Below are 20,902 nucleotides of genomic sequence, written 5' to 3' on the forward strand. Positions count from 1 at the left end.
CAAGAGAATTATTGTATGAAAATTTTCAATGGCTTAAATATATTGTAGCACGAGGAAGCAATTAGTTTTTGCTGATTTTGTCTCATTTGATACACTAATGGTAGACACTGACAGTATGGTCAGGTATCATCTCATCTATCAGGCCAGTTATATGAACATAAGCTATCCAAGTCCATCTTTATCCAACATCAGGTAAGACATTAACTACAGATAACCTTTCCAATTCCAAAACCTGACCACTATCCTACTGTGGGTCAGTTCAACACATACTCAGAAAAATTTGAAGTGTTTTACTTTTCATAATTCTATTTCAAGGTATATAAATGGTGTCTTACATAATACACCTCATTCTCATACCACAGATGGAAGGGCTATCAAATGTGTTAACCCAGTACATACCAAAATAAAGTTACATAACAACGACACATTAAATACTTGTTGAAAGCCCAGAAGGTTCACTAAGATATCTTTATTAGTCACATGTACATCGAAACACACATTGAAATGCATCTTTTTGCATAGTGTTCTGGGGGCAGCAAGTGTCGCCACACTTCCAGCACCAACATAGCATGCCCACAACTTCCTAACCTGTACAGCTGTGGAACATGGGAGGAAACCGGAGCACCCGGAGGAAATCCATGCAGACATGGGAAGAATGTACAAACTCCTTACAGACAGTGGCTGGAATTGAACCCGGTTCGCTGGCAATGTAAAGCGTTGCACTAACCGCTACACTACCGTGCCAGATTACAACTGAAGATACTCAGTTGGATTCCCAAATGCTGCTGCACATTAATTAGTACAGTTACTTCAAGAGAGTGCAACCATTACAAAATGGAGTAATCTTTGCAAAATAGCATCAAAATTCTAATCATTTCATTTTTAAAAGCTTCCAACTCACAAGTTCCACCATCTTAAATACAAACCAGAGGGCACATAGCAACACCATCACCTACACATTGTCCAAGCCTCACAGTATCCTGACTTGGAAATATAGAATGACAAATTCATCATCGCTGGCTCTAAACCCTGGAGCTCACCACCCAACAATAATGTGATAGATTTTTTGTCACAGAGACTGTGGCAACTCACCACCGGTTCTCAAGGGTAATTAACACTGGCCTTGCCAGTGACATTCCATTAATTGAAACACACCCAGCTTGTTAGGTTTTGCTTCTTATCAATGAACAAATCTAAAGAGCAAGGTGCTCTTCCACCATTTCTCTGCACACCAGCTTTATTTTGCAGCTTCCACCCGCAATTGAGTGAAAATGCACCCCACCCCTCCCCACACACACTCTAGAGGGGGAAATAAATGCGCCCCCCCACACACACACACTCCAGAGGGGGAAATAAATGCCCCCCACACACACACACACTCCAGAGGGGGAAATAAATGCGCCCCCCCACACACACACACTCCAGAGGGGGAAATAAATGCCCCCCACACACACACACACTCCAGAGGGGGAAATAAATGCACCCCCCCACACACACCAGAGGGAAATAAATGCGCCCCGCCTACACACACACTCCAGACGGGGGAAATAAATGCGCCCCCCCGCGCACACACACTGCAGAGGGGGAAATAAATGCGCCCCCCCCCCACACACTGCAGAGGGGGAAATAAATGCGCCCCCCCCCACACACTGCAGAGGGGGAAATAAATGCGCCCCCCCCCACACACACTGCAGAGGGGGAAATAAATGCGCCCCCCCCCACACACTGCAGAGGGGGAAATAAATGCGCCCCCCCTCCACACACTGCAGAGGGGGAAATAAATGCGCCCCCCTCCACACACTGCAGAGGGGGAAATAAATGCGCCCCCCTCCACACACTGCCGAGGGGGAAATAAATGCGCCCCCCTCCACACACTGCAGAGGGGGAAATAAATGCGCCCCCCTCCACACACTGCAGAGGGGGAAATAAATGCGCCCCCCTCCACACACTGCAGAGGGGGAAATAAATGCGCCCCCCTCCACACACTGCAGAGGGGGAAATAAATGCGCCCCCCTCCACACACTGCAGAGGGGGAAATAAATGCGCCCCCCTCCACACACTGCAGAGGGGGAAATAAATGCGCCCCCCTCCACACACTGCAGAGGGGGAAATAAATGCGCCCCCCTCCACACACTGCAGAGGGGGAAATAAATGCGCCCCCCTCCACACACTGCAGAGGGGGAAATAAATGCGCCCCCCTCCACACCCTGCAGAGGGGGAAATAAATGCGCCCCCCTCCACACACTGCAGAGGGGGAAATAAATGCGCCCCCCTCCACACACTGCAGAGGGGGAAATAAATGCGCCCCCCCTCCACACACTGCAGAGGGGGAAATAAATGCGCCCCCCGCCACACACTGCAGAGGGGGAAATAAATGCGCCCCCCTCCACACACTGCAGAGGGGGAAATAAATGCGCCCCCCTCCACACACTGCAGAGGGGGAAATAAATGCGCCCCCCTCCACACACTGCAGAGGGGGAAATAAATGCGCCCCCCTCCACACACTGCAGAGGGGGAAATAAATGCGCCCCCCTCCACACACTGCAGAGGGGGAAATAAATGCGCCCCCCTCCACACACTGCAGAGGGGGAAATAAATGCGCCCCCCTCCACACACTGCAGAGGGGGAAATAAATGCGCCCCCCCCACACACTGCAGAGGGGGAAATAAATGCGCCCCCCCCACACACTGCAGAGGGGGAAATAAATGCGCCCCCCCCACACACTGCAGAGGGGGAAATAAATGCGCCCCCCCCACACACACTGCAGAGGGGGAAATAAATGCGCCCCCCCACACACACTGCAGAGGGGGAAATAAATGCGCCCCCCCACACACACTGCAGAGGGGGAAATAAATGCGCCCCCCCACACACACTGCAGAGGGGGAAATAAATGCGCCCCCCCCACACACACACACACTCCAGAGGGGGAAATAAATGCGCCCCCCCCCCACACACACACACACTCCAGAGGGGGAAATAAATGCGCCCCCCCCACACACACACACACTCCAGAGGGGGAAATAAATGCACCCCCCCCCCCACACACACACACTCCAGAGGGGGAAATAAATGCGCCCCCCTCCACACACTCCAGAGATTTCACAAACTTTCACTTTCTGCTCCATACACACTGCGCCTGCGCGGCTCGACCGGTGCAGGCTGGGAAATGTAGTTCCACGCCGCCGCTCCGGCCATGTCGGCCTTGCTGCACTCAGCTCCCCCACCCAACCCTCACCCCTCCCCAGCTCTCACACCCTCCGCCGCCCGACCGGCCTCTCCGCCGGAGCGGGGCCCCCGCGTCTTCCCCATCGCCGCAACCGTCCCTGCAGCGACGGCTTCTTCCCCACCCCCTCTCCCCCTCAGCCGCTGTCCTACCTCCGAAAGTCTTCCCAGCGTAATGGCCGCCGAGGTCCCGCAACCAGATGGCGAGCCGCGCTCGGGGGGGGGGGGGGGGGGGGGGGGGAGGCGCGTCATCTCGCGAGACTACGCGCCGCCGCCTCCGCCGGGAGGGGGGCGGAGCTCAGTCTCTCCCGCGATCCCGTCGCCGGCGGATTTCTCCCCTTCTTCGCCGCAGCCGTACGCCCCGTCTCCATCCCCGTCCCTCCGGCCGAGTCACCCTCATGTCGTCCCGAGGGGAAAGGGACGCGCGGCATTAAAATCGCGATTTTAAGGACGGGTTATATGAGGGGGGGGGAGAGGAGGAGGCGTTTCGGCCAATGGGCATCCCGGGATTGACTGGGGCGGCTGCGATTGGACGAGGGCCACCCACGTGATCTGAACACCCGCCCCTCTCTCTCTCTCTCTCTCCCCCCCCCCACGTGGGGCGGGAGCGGCCGTTCCGCTTTTGGCGGGAAGGCGTCGGTTTGTGAGGCGATGGGCGGCAGCGGGGCGGGGGCGGATTATAGCACCACACGACAAGGGAGCTGAAGCAGGCCATTCGGCCCATCGAGTCTGCTCCAAGGAAAAGGGAAAAAGAAATGGGGTGGGGGAAAAAAACTATTCTAATCCCATTTTCCAGCCTTATCCCCATATCCCTTGATGCCCTGACTATTTAGATATCTGTCTATCTCCTCCTTGAACACCCCCACTGATCTGGCCTCCACTGCTGTGCGTGGCAAGGAGTTCCACAATTTCACCACCCTCTGGGTAAAGAAATTTCTCCTCATCTCTGTCTTGAAACTGTACCCTCTAATTCTAAGATTATTGAAAATCCTGCCCCACAGGGATGGGCTCTGGGACCTCTGCTTTTCGTGATTTTTATTAATGGCTTGGATGAGGGGGAGGAAGGGTGGGTTGGCAAGTTTGCCGAGGACACAAAGGTCGGAGGTGTTGTGGACAGTGTGGCGGGCTGTAGGAGATTGCAGAGGGATGTTGATAGGATGCAGCGCTGGGCTGACGTGGCAGATGGAGTTCAATCCGGAGAAGTGTGAGGTGGTACACTTTGGAAGGACTAACTCCAAGGCAGAGTACAAGGTTAATGGCAAGGATTCTGGGCAGTGTGGAGGAGCAGAGGGATGTGGGGGTTCATATCCACAGATCACTAAAAGTTGCCTCACAGGTGGATAGGGTAGTTAAGAAAGTTTATGAGGTGTTGGCTTTCATAAGTCGAGGGATCGAGTTTAAGAGCCGCGAGGTAATGATGCAGCTCTGCAAAACTCTGGTTAGACCACACTTGGAGTACTGTGTCCAGTTCTGGTCACCTCATTATAGGAAGGATGTGGAAGCATTGGAAAGGGTGCAGAGGAGATTTACCGGGATGCTGCCTGGTTTGGGGAGTATGCATTATGAGGAGAGACTAAGGGAGCTAGGGCTTTACTCTTTGGAGAGGAGGAGGAGAGGAGACATGATAGAGGTGTACAAAATATTAAGAGGAATAGAGAGACAACCAACGCCTCTTTCCCAGGGCACCAATGCTCAATACAAGAGGGCATAGCTTTAAAGTAATGGGTGGGAAGTTCAAGGGAGATGTCAGAGGAAGGTTTTTTACCCAGAGTGGTTGGGGCGTGGAATGTGCTGCCTAGGGTGGTGGTGGAGGCAGGTACATTGGCCAAATTCAAGAGATTGCTAGATAAGCATATGGAGGAATTTAAAATAGAGGGACAAGTGGGAAGAAGGAGTTAGATGGTCTTAGGTGAGGTTTAAAGGTCGGCACAACATGGTGGACCGAAGGGCCTGTATTGTGATGTACTGTTCTATGTTCTATGAACACAGCTGAAATGCAAAGGGAGAATACCGGAAACAGCAGCAACACACACAGTGCTGGATGAAGTCAGCGGGTCAGGCGGCATCTGTGGAGGGAAATGGACGGTCAATGGTTTGAGTCGAGACCCTTCATCTGGGCTGGAAGCAGGTCAGGCGGCATCTGTGAGGGGAGAAACGTTTCAGGTCCAATTCATCAGAAGATGTTGGTATTGATTTATTGACCCATGTACGGAGGTACAGAGAAAAGCTTTTGTTTTGTGTGCCATCCAGACATCATGCCATGCATCAGTACATGGATTGGTAAAAAGAAAACAGCATGCAGAACATAGAACACCACAGCACAGTACAGGCCCTTTGGCCTACAATGTTGTGCCGACATTTTATCCTGCTCTGAGATCTATCTAGCCCTTCCCTCCCATATAGCCCTCCATTTCTCTATCATTCATGTGTCTAAGAGTCTCTTAAATGTCTCTAATGTATCTGCCTCCACCACCTCTGCCAGCAGTGCGTTCTACGCACCCACCATTCTCTGTGTAAAAAAAAAACTTAACCTCTGACATCCCCCTTATACCTTCCTCCAATTATGTTAAAATTATGCCCCCTCGTGTTAGCCATTTTCGCCCTGGGAATAGTGTTGCAGCCACAGAGAATGTGCAGTGCAGGGAGACAAATCACGTACAGGGGCCATGATGGGGTAAATTGGGAGATCAAGAGTTCATCTTTATTGTACAAGAGGTCTGTTCAAGAGTCTGGTAACAGCGGGATGGAAGCTGTCCTTGAGCATGGTGGTGCGTGCTTTCAGGGTCTTGTATCTTCTCCCCGATAGGAGGGGGGAGAAGAGAAAATGTCCTGGATGGGGAACGGTCCTTGATTATGCTGGCTGCTTTACCAAGGCAGCGGGAAGTGTAGACAGAGTCAATGGAGGGGAGGCTAGTTTGCATGATGGACTGAGCTGTGTCCACAACTCTGCAGTTTCCTGTGGTCTTGGCAGAGCGGTTGCCATATCAAGCTGTGATGTATCTAGGTAGGATGCTTTCTATGGTGCAACTGTAAAAAAAATTGGTGAAAGTCATTGGAGACATGCCAAATTTCCTTAGCCTTCTGAGGAAGTAGAGGTGCTGGTGTGTCTTCTTGGCCGTAGTGTCTATGTGCTGGACCAGGAAGGTGAGAAAACTTTTTTTTAAGTTGCCAGAGGGTGGGAGAAGGATGGAGAGGACAAGAGGAATAACTGTCAGGGCGAGGTTGTCCGTCTTAATGAAGCAGTTTGAGAAAGAAGTAAAACAAAATCATGGGAAATGTCAACACTGAAACGTAGGTTAGAGCTGAAACCTGAAATGAGAAGAATTCTGGAAATGTCCAGTAGATCAGGCAGTGTCAGTGTAGAGACAGAAACTTAGTGAATATTGTAGATGGATAATCCAAATCCAACACAGAGGCTGCAGAGAGTAGTGGACACAGTCTGGTCCATCTATGGGCACTGCCCTCCCCACCAATGATAGAATTTACAGGAAGTGCTGCCTCAAGAAGGCAGAATCTACCAAGGATCCCCACCATCTGGGCCATGCCCTCTTCTCGCTTCTACTGTTGGGAAGGAGGTACAGAAGCCTGAAGTCCCACACCACCAGGTTCATGAATAGCTACTTTCCTGCGGTTCAGGTCCTTGAACCGACCTGTATAACCCTAACCCTACCTCAGCAATGGAACAATATGGACCACCTACTGCACTACCATCTCCGATAGTGTCGTTGTTTGCACTAATGTCTTATATTACATAGCCTCATTTTTTCACTGTCTTGTATAACTTAATGTTCTGTGTTGTCTGAATCTATGTGCCTGTGATGCTGCTGCAAAATCAAATTTTTCATTGCGCCTGTACCTCACTATACTTGTATATATGACAATAAACTCAACTTGACTTGATCTTGTACCATAACTGGCAGGTCTAATACAAACAGTAAAAGGAAGTTCCTGAAATTGTTGAATGTGACACTGAGTCCAGAAGACTCCCAACGTGCTCAGACAGAAGATAAGGGGTTGCTCTTCAAGCTTGCTTTGGAGAAATTGGGAGAATGGAATGGTGTCCCGATAGGAAGCATGAATGGTTGGAACTATAGTTGAGGTGGCAATGTGAGCCTTTAGGCTTACACTGGATGCTAGTTGTTGCCCTATCCCCTGAGATGGACACAGAAATACAGTGAGAAGTGTTGGAGGTGCACCATGTGAAAGTGAGGACAAGGTAGAAACTGGCAACAAAAGTAATGAAACCTTCAAGTTCAGTATATGTGCGGGAAGCAGCATCAATATGGTTACCGATGTATTGGAAAAAGACCTAAAGGAGGAGCATGAGTGGAACTGAAACGGAAAATGCTAGAAACACTCAGATCAGGCAGAAGCATCCGTAGGAAAGGAAACAGGGTTATCAATTCAGGTTGAAGATTCCCCATCTGAAATAAGAACTGCTCCGTGGACTCCTTCAAAGAAATGTGTATAGCTTGGGCTCTTTGAGTTCTTTGATCTGGAAAAAGTGAATGGAGTTAAAAGAAAAGTTGTTCAAATTCAGCTAGGCAAAAGAATGTGTTGGTGTAGGGGAACTCGTTGGGCCTCTGTGGCTGTGGTCCCTCAGCCATCGTACTGTGGGATAGAGGTGTAGTCCATATACATCCATGGTGAAGATGAGGCATTTGGAACTAGGAAACTGGAAACTGTCAGATTGATAGAGGGCATTAGAAGTGTCCTGGATATAAGTGAGAAGAGAGGATGGAGTCAAGTTAGGGAGAAATAAGTTATATGGTTTCTCTTCAAACAAATGCTGCTGAACCTGCTGATTGTTTCCGGAATTTTTTGTTGTCTATTTAGATGTATTGCAATGTAAGTTCAAGATCTACAAACCTTAGTGCAAGAACTTAGCTTGAATAAGAATGCTCTAAGAGCTTGGCAAACGCCAATGATGTTCTATTTGAAGTGGACAATAGATTTGCCGTACAGAAAGATAACCAGATGTAATATTACCATAAAAGTTATGAATATGGTTTAAACATCAGCATCAAATGGATATTTTGCCTCACCTAAATTGGAAATGAAATACTAGATTTGATAAAGCTCATTAATGGATATAAGTAACATTCACTGCATGACACAATGGCTTGGGAATTGCTGAGAAAAGATAACAACTTTTGGTGAGGGAGAATTACACCATACATTTAGAGATAGCAAATATTACGGGGCAGTTTGCCTTTATAAACAAGTATAAGAGTAGTTTCATCCGGAGTTGTTGAATGTTGCATGTCTTGAATTTGCAGAAGTTACACTTTCAATGCAAATTATTCTCCTTGATCTCCTCACAGCTATTAATATTATATAAAATACAGAAATTCCTATTTGGCACATGCCTTGTGTATCTTCAAAACTGCTTCCTTCCTCCCCTTCTTGAAGAGTTTGGTAAGTCTTAGCTCATGAAGTCAGCAGTATATGGTCTTAGGGTTTACTATATTGTTCTGTGTTTGAAGTATGCCTTTAAATGTTAGATCACTTGCTCTAAACCTCCTTGTTCTAAATTATCAAAACTATGGAATGATATATATTCTCAGATCAAACTGGCATATTACAACATAGGCAACCCTAGATTATTTTTCTATAACCATACTTGCTATAAAGGATCAGAGGGACAACCATTTTTTAGAAAGAGAGCTGCTTTGGAAATTACAAACCAATGATCCCAAAATCTGTCCTAATAAAATATCCTATATTATTCTAATTGTGAAACACCCAGAGAAGTGTGAAATTATCAGGGCAAATCAGTGTGACATTAAAGGGAAAAAGACCCACCCAACTTTATATTGAAATTTATAGAAAGAGATATTGGAACTTATGAATAAAGTGAAATTTCTGTCACTGGGTTCACTCCAAGTCTGGTGGACATATCAATGGAAAGCAATTTAATTCAAGACAATCTGTTTTTACTGTTATCGGGTGAATTCCAGTCACTTTTTACATACACGGCAGTGAAGAAGAATAATGTGGATTTGCATACGAACAGGAATAGGCCACTCAGGGCCTCAAGCCTGCTCTGCCATTTATTAAAATCCTGGCTGATCTGATTGTACCTTAACTCCATATTCCTATTGACGTGGTAATTTTCACCCTCTTGCTTATCAAGTATACAGTATATTTACCTCTGGCTTAAAAATATTCAAAGTCTGTTCTTCCATTGCCCTTTGAGAAAGAGAGTTCCCCTGAAAGAAAAAAAAGTTACCCTTCATCTGTCTTAAATGGGTGACGCCAAATTTTTAAATAATGACTTGTGGTTCCAGATTCTTTCTCAAGGGGAAACAGTCTCTCCACATCTGCCCTGTCAAGAATGCTCTCATTCTGCTAAGCTCCAGTGGATCCAAGCCTAGCTTGTCAACTCTTAAAGCAGCCTGTCCATTTCAGGTATTAGTCAAATAAACCTTTGAACTGCTTCCAAAGCATTAGTAACCTAATACACTGTTTACTGTATTGAACACAGTACTCTAGATGTGGTCTCACTAATGCTCTATATAATTCAAGCATTACCTCGTTACTTTTCTATTCATCATTAAATGATAACATTCTGTTAGTTTCTCTTGCTGTTCCTGCATACCGGCCTTTTGCAAATTGTGCCCTGTTTCATCAGCTGAGGAAGGAGAGTGGGGTAATTATCAAGTGACATTGCTGGTAACTATTGGAGATTGGGGTAATTATCCAGTGACACTGCAAGTAACTGCTCCCTGATAAGTGGCAACACACAAGTAAGTGTGTGACATACTTGCCTTCATCAGTCAGGGTGTTGAGTATAAAAGTCGGGAAGTCATGTTGCAGCTGCATAAAACTTTGGTTAGGCCACATTTGGAGTATTGTGTGCTGTTCTGGTTGTTGTATTACACAAAGGATATAGAGGCTTTGGAGACGGTGCAGAAGAGGTTCACCAGGATGTTGCTTGGAGTAGAAAGTATTAGCTGTAAGATAAGGTAAGACAAGGTATCTTTATTAGTCACATGTACATCAAAACACACAGTGAGATGCATCTTTTGTGTAGAGTGTTCTGGGGGTAGCCCTCAAGTGTCGCCACACCTCCGGTGCCAACATAGCATGTCCAGAACTTCCTAACCCGTATGTCTTTGGAATGTGGGAGGAAACTGGAGCACCTGGAGGAAACCCACGTAGACACGGGGAGAACGGGTTGGACAAATTTGGATTGTTTTCTCTGGAGTATTGGAGGCTATAAATTTATGAGGGTCATATATGGGGTAGATTGTCAGAGTCTTTTTCCCAGGGTAGAAATGCCAAATACCTGAGGGCATAGCTTTAAGGTGAGAGGGTGAAAGTTTAAGGAAGATTTATGAGGCAAGTTTTTTTTACACACAGAGTGGTAGGTACCTGGAACGCACTGCAGGGGAAATGGTGGGAGCAAATGTGATAACAATGTTTAAGAGGCATTTAGACAGGCACATGAACGGGCAGGGAATGGAGGAATATAAACCATATGCTGGCAGATGGGATTAGTTTAAATTGACAGCTTGGTCAGCACAGACATTGTGGGCCAAAGGACGTGTTTCTATGCTGTAATGTTCTGTGTTCCAAAGTTATCCAGTGGCACTGCTGGTAAATATGAGAGAGGGTATCTTCCAATTTCCTGGTGTTCAGGCAAAGAGGAAGCTAACTTGGGATTACTATCAAAGTCACCAATGTTCTTACAACCGTAGTGGAGCTGCAGCTTTATGCAAAGATATAGGTATCAAAAATTTGCCATTGGTGGGCTTGCTTGACTCTTCTCATTCCATATTTGTCATTCTAAATTTTCCATCACTGGCTCTTCAGTCCTGTTAATTCGTGTACACTGTATCACATGAATGGTTTTCTTGTCTGTATTTTCGTTCTGATCTCCTCACTATTTAGCCATCAACATATTTTCACATTGTTCTCTCCAGGCAACCCTTGCATTATGGCAGTTTGGGTAACGGAAATTTGCCCTAATGGAATTTACAAATCACCACCAAAAAATCTGGGATATGGAATAAGAATCTGCTCTCAAGAAATTCACATAAATAAATGCATTTTTTTCCAACTCTAATATCTTGATGCATGTGCAGATGATAATAGCTTCACATTAAGGAAAATCATGATAGGGACTGTTTTCTAGGGATGCAATCCCCTATACTGCGGGGGTCACCTGTATTTCTAAATCGGCTGATACATTTCCAACATTAGCTGGAGTAAGTTAGCTGGAGGGACAGCAGAGGAAAAATGGAAGAAATTTCTACAGGAAATAAGGACAATGCAGGACAGATATATTCCAAGAAAAAAGGTTTTGAATGGAAAAAAGGCACAGATGTGGATAACGAGGGAGGTGAAGGATAAAATAAAAGCAAAAGGGGCGGCGTACAAAGTAGCAAAAATTAGTGGGAAAACAGAAGATTGGAACGATTTTAAAAATCTGCAGAGAGAAACTAAGAAGGTCATTAGGAAAGCAAAGATGAGTTACGAAAGGAAGCTGGCGGACAACATTCGGAAGGATTCTAAGAGTTTTTTTAAATACATAAGGAATAAAAGAGAGACACGGGTTGACATAGGACCAATTGATAACGGTGCAGGAGGTATTATAATGGATGATAGTGAGATGGCAAGGGAATTGAATGAATATTTTGCATCGGTCTTCACCGTGGAGGACATAAGCAATGTGCCCGTTAGTCAGGAGTCTCACGAATTGGAGCTGAGTTCAATTGAGATTAATAGGGAGAAGGTGCTTGGAAAACTAAAGGGGCTTAAGGCTGATAAGTCTCCCGGACCGGATGAGGTGCATCCCCGGGTTCTGAAGGAGGTGGCTGTGGAGATAGCGGAGGCATTGGCGATTATTTTTCAGGAATCGATAGATTCTGGCATGGTTCCGGAGGACTGGAGGGTAGCGAATGTAGTTCCGTTGTATAAGAAAGGTGGGAGGCAGCACAAAGGCAATTACAGACCTATTAGTCTGACGTCAGTGGTGGGAAAATTATTGGAGTCTATCCTCAAGGAGGAGGTTACCGAATACCTAGAGGCGCAAGGCAAGATAGGACCTAGTCAACATGGTTTTGTGAAGGGGAGGTCCTGTCTGACCAACCTATTGGAGTTTTTTGAAGAAATCACAGGTAGGGTGGATAAGGGAGAGGCGGTAGACGTTGTGTATTTAGACTTTCAAAAGGCCTTCGATAAGGTGCCTCACAAGAGACTGATTAATAAGATGAGAGGTCATGGAATTATGGGCAGGGTAGCAAAATGGGTGGAGAATTGGCTGGTTGGCAGGAAGCAAAGGGTGGAAATAAAAGGATCTCGTTCTGGTTGGTTACCGGTTACTAGTGGTGTGCCGCAGGGGTCGGTGTTGGGGCCTCTCCTTTTTACCTTGTACATCAATGATTTGGATGATGGAATAAATGGTTGTGTGGCTAAGTTTGCGGATGACACCAAGATAAGTGGAGGAGTAGGGAGCATAGAGGAAATAGAAAGAATGCAGAGGGACCTAGACAGTTTAGGAGAATGGGCAAGGAAATGGCAGATGAGATTCAATGTTGAGAAATGTGCAGTTGTACACTTTGGAAGCAGAAATAAGCGGGTAGATTATTATCTAGAAGGAGAGAAGATTGATAGTGCGGTAGTACAAAGGGACTTGGGGGTACTCATACAAGATACCTTAAAAGTTAACCACCAGGTTGGATCGGTGGTTAAGAAAGCGAATGCTATGTTGGCATTCATCTCGAGAGGTATAGTGTATAAAAGTAAGGAAGTGTTGATGAGGCTCTACGGGGCGCTAGTGAGGCCTCATTTGGAATACTGTGCGCAGTTTTGGGCCCCACATCTTAGGAAGGATGTGCTGACGTTGGAGAGGGTTCAGAGGAGATTTACGAGAATGATTCCAGGAATGAAAGGGCTTAAGTATGATGAGCGTTTGTCGGCTCTTGGACTGTACTCGCTGGAGTACAGAAGGATGAGAGGGGACCTCGTAGCGACATTTAAAATGTTGACAGGTAAGGATAGAGTAGATGTGGCTAGGCTGTTTCCCTTGGTGGGCGTGTCCAGGACCAGAGGGCACAATCTTAGAATTAGAGGGTACAGTTTCAAGACAGAGATGAGGAGAAGTTTCTTTACCCAGAGGGTGGTGAAATTGTGGAACTCCTTGCCACGCACAGCAGTGGAGGCCAGATCAGTGGGGGTATTCAAGGAGGAGATAGACAGATATCTAAATAGTCAGGGTATCAAGGGATATGGGGATAAGGCTGGCAAATGGGATTAGAATAGTTTTTTTTTCTCTTCTTTTTTTCCCACCCCATTTCTTTTTCCCTTTTCCTTGGAGCAGACTCGATGGGCCGAATGGCCTGCTTCTGCTCCCTTATCTTGTGATCTTGTGATTATGAAGTGACCACATTTGAGAAATACCACATGCCATAGACCATAAAACTGCTTTAGAATGTCCTAAGAATATGCAGGGCACCATAGGAATGGAAGATTTTCCCTTTTTATTTCAAAATCAAATGAATCACAGCAAAAATACTGTGACTAACAATTTGTCCCTTTCTGTGCTGCACAGTTACATTGTGCCTTGTGTGGTGCCAGGAACTGACAGATAATAAACAAGAACTGAGCAATTACTACCATTGTTCACAGACAGGGTATCCATGGCCATTACATTAAACAACGTGTAACTGTCTTGTGATTGACTGTGCGTCAGTGATCCGGTTTACTAAATGTGGAGCAGCTGAAATAATGTTTAAGATTTACATAAGATATTTAAGATAAGTTATTTATTTATTAGTCACATATACATTAAAACACAGTGAAATGCATCCTCTTGCGTTACTGAGAATGTGCTGGGGGCAGCCCGCAAGTGTGGCCACACTTCGGGCACCAACATAGCATGCCCACAGCTCCTAACCTGTACGTCTTTGGAATGTGGGAGGAAGCTGGAGCACCCGGAGGAAACCCACGCAGACACGGGGAGAACGTACAAACTCCCTACAGACAGTGGCTGGAATTGAACTTGGGTTGCTGGTGTTGTAATAGCATTACGCTAACTGTCTACTACCGTGCTGCCCTATGCAATAGATTATTTTCCAACCTGAATCCTCCTCCTTCCACACCAAACCCCTCTTCATTCAGGGTTATGAATGCGATTATTTAATGTGATTAAAATTGTCTTTATTGTTACTGACACCCCTTGAGAGATTCCCAGAATGTTGTGAACCACCTGAATACTCAGAACCCAACCACATATATAGATCCTCTGAGCTCACCCCCAACCGTTGGAGGATCTGATCATAGCCCAGGTGTTGCGCAGAGACACTGAACATAGTGCAAGTATTGCAGAGTTTGAGGTTATGAACATCGCCCATACATTGCAGGGAGATAGTAGCTCTGAACAGAGCAGGTATTGCACCGTTAAAGGCTCTGAGCTCATCCTAGGTATTACACAGAGAGACAGGAACTCTAAATGTAACTCGGGAATTGTGGAGAAATGGATGCTCTGCACACAGCTCAAGTAGTGCAGAGTCATAGCAGTGATTCCCATTCTGGTATGTGTGACCCTTTTAGGGAGAAGGGTGGGTTTGGCTTGCCAGAAGTTTCTAAAGGTAGATGAGACTTTAATAACATAGAAGTAATTTAGGTAGCTTCATAAAAAATAGAAATAAATAAAAATATATTTGCTGTTAGAATCTGCATTTGTTATATTTTCTAATCAAAACATTATTAGCTTTAATTCACATCTTCCTTTGTAGAATTATTCATGTCCTGACACCTCCTCAAGCTAGAATGACTGTAGCAATGGGGAACATGCGGATGGGGGATGGGGGGGCGGGAAAAACTAGGTAACGTGCCTTAATGACCACTGCCCGCTGGTTCTGACATCCACTATCGTGAAGTCCTTCAAGATGCTGGTCAAGGCATGCATTAACTCCAGCCTCCCAGACAATTTCAACCCACTGCAATTCGCCTACTGCTGAAACAGGTTTATGGCGAGTACCATCTCCCTGGCCCTACGTTCATCTCTGGAGCATCTGGACAGTAAAGACACCTACATTAGACTATTGTTTATTGACTACAGCTCCACTTTCAATCCTATAATTCTAGGCAAACTCATCACCAAACTCCAAGACCTGGGACTCAACACCTCCCTTTGCAACTGGATCCTTGACTTTCTGACCAACAGACCGCAATCAGTCAGGATAGGCAGCAAAACCTCCACCACGATTATTCTCAACACTGGTGCCACAGAAGGCTGTGTCCTCAGCCCTCTACTCTACTCCCTATACACTCACGACTGTGTGGCCAGATTCTGCTCTACCACCATCTACAAGTTTGCAGATGGTACCGCCATAGTAGGCCGTATCTCAAATAGTGATGAGTCGGAGTACAGGAAAGAGATAGAGAGCTTAGTGATGATGTCATGACAACAACCTCTCCCTCAATGTCAGCAAAACAAAAGAGCTGGTCAATGACTTCAGGAAAGGGGGCGGTGTACATGCACCTGGCTACATCAATGGTGCTGAGGTCAAGAGGGTTGAGAGCTTCAAGTTCCTTGGAGTGAACATCACCAATAACCTGTCCTGGTCCAACCACATAGACACCATGGCCAAGAAAGCTCACCAGCACCTCTACTTCCTCAGGAAACTAAAGAAATTTGGCATGTCCCTGTGGACCCCCACCAATTTTTATCGATGACCATAGAAAAGCATCCTATCTGAATGCATCATGGCTTGGTATAGCAACTGTTCTGCCCGGGACTGCAAGAAACTGCAGAGAGTTGTGGACACAGCTCAGCACATTACAGAAACCAGCCTCCCCTCCATGGACTCTGTCTGCACATCTTGCTGCCTCGGTAAAGTAGCCAGCATAATCAAAGACCCGACCCACCCCGGACATTTTCTCTTCTCCCGTCTCCCATCGGACAGAAGATACGAAAGCCCAAAGCACGTACCATCGGGCTCAAGGTCAGCTTTTATCCCGCAGTTAGAAGGCTATTGAATGGTTCCCTAGTACGATATGATGAACTCTTGACCTCACAATCTACCTCATTATGACCTTGCACCTTATTGTCTACCTGCACTGCACTTTCTCTGTAGCTGTTACACTTCATTCTGCATTCTGTTATTGTTTTACCTTGTACTACCTTGATGCACTGTGTAATGAATTGATCTGTATGAATGGTATGCAGGACAAGTTTTTCACTGTACCTCGGTACATGTGACAATAATAAACCAATTCCAAGACCTTGCCTCCAAAAACCTATCTATGGAAGTGGAGCTAATCTACAGGATGATTGGGCAACTCTTCAATTTCTATCACTTGCACTCTCGAATAAGGTGACTCCAACTTCAGTCTGGGTTAGTGCAAGTTAATGGGCTTTACACTAAACATCCATGAAACATCCTTTGTCAACCTGCCCCACCAAAGCTGAATCACAACTTTGAGGCTACTATTATGTTCAACCAGCTCCAGTGAGTGGTTCACATCACTTGTATGCCCAACACTAGAGTCCCAACACAGGCAACTACTCTGAGCTCTGTCACAACAAAAGATTACCAAGAGGACAGAAAGAAATACTCTAAGGGTATTTTCAAAGTTATAATATCTTCACTCATTCGTGGGAACATCTGGCTCCTGACCAATGAGAGTGGAGAGGAAGTATTAGGGCAGGGGCTGAGAACCTTGAATCACCTATCTTTGGCAGTGTTCTTCAGCTACTCCACAACTATCTGAACTGGAGTGGAAGTAACTCATCATTGATACAGAGGGACTGCTTAAGGAGGAGAGCCAGGGCTTCTCCTATAACATACTAAGTCAAAAGCTTGGAAGTTTGGACACTGCATACATTTCTGCAAATCTTGTGGTCTGCCTGGACATTTATGAAGAAGGATCTGGATTGGTGGGATTCCATTGAACATTTGGCAACCTATTGTTAAACAAGGACTAGGATTCTGCAGCTTTCTGTCACTCCCTCAGAAGATCACTTTCACGCTTCCTTACTGGTTTTTCCTTCCTGTAATATTTTTCTGTATCTTTTCTCCATTTACTAAAGGTCTAAGATCATGTGTCAGCTTGGGCACAAGACACAAATGCATATCTCCGCTCACTCCTCCAAGTTCTGCAAATGGTTTTAAATTTTTCAGGGAACTCACATAAATTATACAAACTGTCAAACTTGTGAAATAAATGCTTCTGTGTTGAGACAGATAAGTTTTTATCTATTTTTCTTCTGTTTTATGCCTTTCAAGTTGAAGGATATTCATGCCCAGGAATAGAATACTTCATTTCAAGCACTCACTCTGACAGTAGTAGACCAAAATTCCATATTCTCTGTTGCAACAATATGCTTCAAGCCCAACCACATACTTAACCGTGACATCTTTAAAAAATCCATTATAAAGATGGTTAGACACTTTTCCTCATGCCAGAAGTATCTAAAATCAGAAGACAAAGGTTTAAGATGAAGAGAAAGGGGTTTATAGGGAAGATGTCTTGGAAGAGGTCTTCCATCCAGAGGGTGGTTGGAATCTGGATAAAGATGATGCTCCAAAGGACATTGGTACTGAATGCGAATAATGAAGAAGTGCAGTCTACTTCCTCATTTAGAAGACTGAGGAAATGTTGGCCCACTGAGAGAAATGTGTAAACAGCTAGATTTAAAACAAAATGGAAGCCTTCGTGTACCCTTTCTGAACAGTTTGGTATACTGTTTTATAGTTTAGGTTTTAAATGAAAATAATAGCACATTCTTTGAAGACTGCCGTGCTTTAAAAAGATGGTCAATATTTGGGAATGGGTAGCTGGCAGATCCTGCATTATGTTTTCTTCCTCTTTCAAGTATTGATTATTATTTCATACAGTGTTCTTGATTACAGGAGACAGTTTGGCCCCTTGAGCTTGGAATCATGAAATCATACAGCATAGGAATGGGTCCTTTCAGCCACCTCATCCATGCCGACTGTGATGCCTGCCTTCGCTCATCCCATTCACCTGTATTAAGCCCCGAAACCTGTATGCCTTTTCTATCCAAATACCTAACCAAATGCCTTTTAAATGTGTAAATTGTATCTGCCTTTACCACCTCCTCTAGCAGCTCATTCCAGATAACCACCACTCTCTGTGCAAAAAACATAGCCCTCAGATCACCTTTAAATTTCTTCACTCTCATCTTAAATTTGTGCCCTCTAGTTCTGCTGCTCTGGGAAAAAGACCATCTATCCTATCCATGCCTCTCGTAATTTTAGAAACCTTTGTAAGGTCATCCCTCAGCCTTCTATGTTTCAGTGAGAATAAACCCAGCCTATCCAATCTTATCACTACAGCCCTACATTCCATGCAACATCCTGGTGAGTCTCTTCTGTGCTCTCTCTATTGCTACACATTCTTCCTGTAGTGTGGCGGCCAAACTAAATACGATACTCCAAATGCAGTCTAATCAAAATAAAAGAGACTACAGATGCTGGAATCCAGAACAAATGAACAGAAGGCTGGAAGAACTCAGCCAACCAAGCAGCATCCGCGGAGGCAAAAGGTGCAGGTCGACACTGCATTTGGAGACGCTGCAGCAGGACTGAGAGGGAACAGGAAAGATTGCCAGTGTGTAGCACTATGTAGGAGGGTAGGATAGAAGCTGGTAGGTGATTGGTGGAACCAGATGGGGAGGGGATGGTGGGCAAATGGAAACAAATGGGGGAGAGGCGTGGGGCAGAGGCTGGTAGGTGGTAGGTGGAGCCAGATGGAGCGGGGATGACGGGCGGATGGAACTAGGTGGATGGAGGAGATTGGAAGGATGAGCAAAGAGAAAAAAATACTAGGTGGACAGGTCAGCGCGTGGGAGGAGAACACCAGGGGTATGGGTTACCTGAAATTGGAAAATGCAAGGTTCATACCATTGGGTTGTAAGCTACCTATGCAGAATATGAGATGTTCTTTGAATTTGTATTTGGCCTCTCCATAGCAATGGAGGAGGCTGGACAGGCCATTGTGGGAGAGGGAAGGAGAGTTAAAATGATATGCAACCAGAGGCTTAAGGTCACCCCTGTGGACAGAATACAGGTGTTCCACAAAACAGCCACCTAGTCTACTCTTGGTTTCAGGGACCTAAACAGCCCTTTCAGGTGAGGCAGAGGTTCACCTGCAGCTCTTCCAACATGACATACTGCATTCGGTGCCCGCTATATGGCTTCCACTACACTGATGGGTGTAGGAGGCTGAGGGGTGACCGTATCCTGTTTAGGTCCCTGGATGGTGGTGAGGGAGGAGGTGAAGGGAAGGTGTTACATTTCCTTCATTTGCATGGGAAAGTGCCAGAGGATGGGGAGGGATGAGTGGACCAGGGAGTCCTGAAGAGAGTGGTCCCTGCAGAAAGGGGAAGATGTTGAAGCTGGCAGAAATGGCGGAGGATGATGTGTTGGATGCAGAAGCTGGTGGAGTGAAAGGTAAGGACCGAGGGAACTCTGTTGCTGTTCTACCAGGAGAGGGGGTCAGAGCAGACATGGGAAACTGAGGAAGTGGGTAAGGGGTCCATTGAGCAAATGTGTAAGAGGGGAAGCCACTGGAAGAAGGAGGATATTCCAGACATTCTACAGCAGAAGGCCTCATCTTGAGAACAGATGCGTTGGAGACGGAAAAATTGAGAATCTGTACAGGAGACAAGGTGGGAGGAGTAGTTGTATCTCCAACTGATGTTTGGAAAGTTAAAACCCCTATTATGACCAGAGGACATCAGTTTGAGGTCAGAGGAGGAAAGTTTAGGGGAGATGTCAGAGGTAGATATACAGAGTGGTGGGTGCCTGGAACGCACTGCGAGGGTGGTGGTAGAGGCTGATACAATAGGGACATTTAAAAGACTCTTAAATAGGCACATGGATGTACAAAAAATGGAGGGTTAGATTGATCATAGAGTAGGTTCAGAAAAGGCGCAACTTTGTGGGCCGAAGGGCCTGTACTGTGCTGTATTGTTCTATGTTGGGGATGTGCTGGAATAGGCTTGGAACAAGGACTGCTCCATGTAGTTAACAAAAAGACAGGTGTAACTAGAGCCCACTTCAGTGCCCATGACTACCTCTTTGATCTGTGGAAAGTGGGAGGAACCAAAAGAGAGGTTTTTGAGGGTAAGGACAAGTTCTTCCGAGTGTTGGTGGAGAGGAACTGTTTGGGTCTTTGTTAAGGAAAGAAATGGAGGGCCTGAAGCTCTTCATAATGGAGGATGGAGATGCATGAAGACAGGACATCCACAGTAAAGATGAGACACTTGGAAGCTATGGAAATGATGGAGGGTATGAGAGGTGACCTGGATGTAAGTTGGAAGGGACTGGAGAAGGGGGATGGAGCCCAGGTTTGAAGAAATAGGTTCAATGGGGCAAGAGCAGGCAGACACAAGGGGCGTGCAGGGCAGTCCTTGCTGAAGAAATAAGCCTGGAGGCTGTGGAAGAAGAGCCCGCCATCGTTGGGTTTGGAACGCACTAAGGTGAGGGCATCAGGGTACCAAGGTGAGGCCTCTGTTGAGGATTGACTGCTCAGCATTGGAGAGAGGAAGGTCAGGAGGGATGATAAAAACACAGAGAAGGTTGGAGCTGGGGTGAGGTGTGGGGTCAGAGGACGGAAGATCTGGAAAAAGACATCTAATCATTAACTTGATGTGGTGACTATATTTCTCCAACAACGCTGCCTGACCTGCTGCTTCCAG

The sequence above is a fragment of the Pristis pectinata genome, chromosome 3 (genome assembly GCF_009764475.1).
Source record: "Pristis pectinata isolate sPriPec2 chromosome 3, sPriPec2.1.pri, whole genome shotgun sequence".
Lineage (NCBI taxonomy): Eukaryota > Metazoa > Chordata > Chondrichthyes > Rhinopristiformes > Pristidae > Pristis > Pristis pectinata.